Raw genomic sequence first — 2,500 nt, 5'->3', positions numbered from 1 at the left:
ATTGCTGCGAGCAGGTTACAGCTTATAGATCGTTTTCCCCTTGGGTCAAATTCAATGCCTAGATATTTGAATCCCTTTACATATGATACCGGATTAATGGGTTCGTTATTTATAAAGTACGATGATGTCGTTGCAACACTAAATGTCTTCTGTTTGCCATACTTGATAAATCTTAACGAATTGCATTTGTTTATATTTATTTTCAAGTGTCTGTCATCGAGGAATTTAGTAGTTATATCCAAGAGTTTATTCATGCCACATTCCGTTTCTGCAAATAGGATAAGGTCGTCTGCAAACATCATTGAATTTACTTTCTGATTTCCTACATTAACTCCTATATATGTCGGCAAGTTATCCAATAGTTCATCCATAATCATGTTAAATAGTAGCGGTGAAAGTGGATCACCTTGCTTTACGCCTCTTTTTAGATTTATGTTACGCATTGTTGTCGATCCAAATACAATATCAGTTAGATTACACTTATAGATGTTGGTCAAGTACGTTGTTGATTCCTTTGATAAGTTAAATCGCTTTAAGGCTCTAATAATCGATTCGTGGCTGACAGAATCGAATGCCTTACTGAGGTCTATTGACACTATTTGCGTGTTTTCGTGCTTTTGCCTGGCGTTGTGTATGATGAAGTGTAGTAATGCACTATTTTCGAAACATCCGTCTACCGGGAGGAATGCTTTCTGCCTGTAATTAAGCTTTAATTGCTGTCCTAGACGATAACTTAAAATTTTGTGTAATAGCCTAATTACAATTGATGAGATGGTTATGGGTCTCCAATTTGAGGGTTTTTCTAAATCCTCTTTAGTTTTAGGTATAAGTCTTGTTCTGTGTTGTTTCCATATTTGTGGTATATCCTGTAAATAAAGGATGATATTTAAGATATCTAGTAAATATTTTATTGGTAAAGTCCTAAGATCGCTAAGAATAATGTTGTCCTGTCCAGGTGACTTATCCTTCATAATTGCTAGGGTCTTAATCAACTCATCTAAGGTGATTGCTTTTACGATATCGATGCAGGATTGGTCGTTTTTTAATTTAAAGGGTATATTATCTGGAGGAGAGTTTGACTCGAATAAAGTAACGAATGTTCCCCGTATGCTTTCTTCAGTTGGGTATATACTTGGCCCCGATCTATCTGAAGTAATCTCGTCTAATAGAGCTTTCTTGTTCGTATGGTATAAATATTGATACCCCCTGTATTTAGTTTGCTTTGATTGTCTTCGATGCCTATTCTCATCTTTCTCCTGTTGGTTTACACGATCTTTCCTATTAATTGGTTTACTTCGATTTAAAAACTTTTCTACATGAGAATTGAGTAGCAGTAACGCCTGATTGTGACTTAAATTCTCGATCTTTAGATCGGTAATTATGACCTGAAGATCCTCAGCTGCTGTCAGTGATTGTTTTTTTTCGGCCCTTATTGCTGGCTGATCTCCTTCAGAAGGTGTAGTTGTTATTTCCGATGTTGTCGGTAAAACTAAGTTAACAAGGCATTGATTTTCTACCTTATAGGTGGTTTCTTTCAATGTCCTTACCAATTCCTTATACTTGATATTTCTCCGCTTCCCTTTAATCGCTTCTAGCGTTCTGTGTGGCATAACTGAGTTCTGTATTAGTTGATTCATGTTTATGTCCTCATCATTCTGTTGGGCTTCTTTATGGGCCATAATTTCTACCTCTTCTTCTCCCCATCTAACTTTCCTTCCTGGTGCGTTTTGCTGTAGTCTAGCTTCATGTTCTGTCGGATGAGTTCGTCTAGTATGTACCCCTAAACCTGTTTTCGTAGTAAAACCTCTGCTACAATATGAACAACTAAATAGTGTTTCCTCAATTGTGGTGGTTATAGCACTAGTTTTACCTATTAAACTTTTGCAAGTTCTTCCGTAGTGTGACGCTATCTTGTGTATGCTATCTGCTGTGCGATTACAAATTCGACATTTATACGTTTTGTTTGCGTGCGGATGTACCCGTGTCATATGTGATGACCAAGTTCTATGGTCTAGGAAAACAAGATTGCATGGATAACATTTGTTCTGATCTGTGCATGGGTAGTCCCATGAAAACATGTCCGAACGGATAAATTCCGTAGTCAGCTCGTCTGTTAATCGCTCATTCATGAGCGATGTTAGTTCGTCACCGAGTAGTCCGTCCGGTTTATTTTCTTTATAATTCGCGACTTACGTTTATAGCACACAGGGTTGTCGGCCCAAGTGTATGCTATTGTGATCAGCTTTTTCACCGCACATCGGCAGCTAATCGTCGGTCAAAATTGACTCCTTCGATTTGCACTTCTAGCAATACAACTGGTGTAATGGAAAACTGTGGTGAAAGTTTCAGTGTTTCGTTTTGATTTAACCAATATAAAAATGTTTCGCCTGAACCCACCATCAGCCGACTGAACTAATCAGCAAAGATCGTTACGCAAATAAGGCATGCCTGCACCATACCAGATTAGTACATTGGTATGATAGAGGGCTCAGCTGTAACA

General features: G+C 37.9%; 1 pseudogene; it reads right to left on the bottom strand.

The window, feature by feature from the left end:
* The window catches only part of LOC142921203 (28S ribosomal RNA), an 8,992-nt pseudogene that overhangs the window by 2,467 nt on the left and 4,025 nt on the right, over positions 1-2,500 (bottom strand).

Source organism: Petromyzon marinus, unplaced genomic scaffold, assembly GCF_048934315.1.
Source record: "Petromyzon marinus isolate PM22_M1 ecotype Great Lakes invasive population unplaced genomic scaffold, UKy_Petmar_22M1.pri1.0 PM_G_Scaffold_8, whole genome shotgun sequence".
Classification (NCBI taxonomy): domain Eukaryota; kingdom Metazoa; phylum Chordata; class Hyperoartia; order Petromyzontiformes; family Petromyzontidae; genus Petromyzon; species Petromyzon marinus.
Note: the sequence above shows the minus strand (reverse complement) of the source record. Positions and strands in the feature narration are given on the sequence as shown.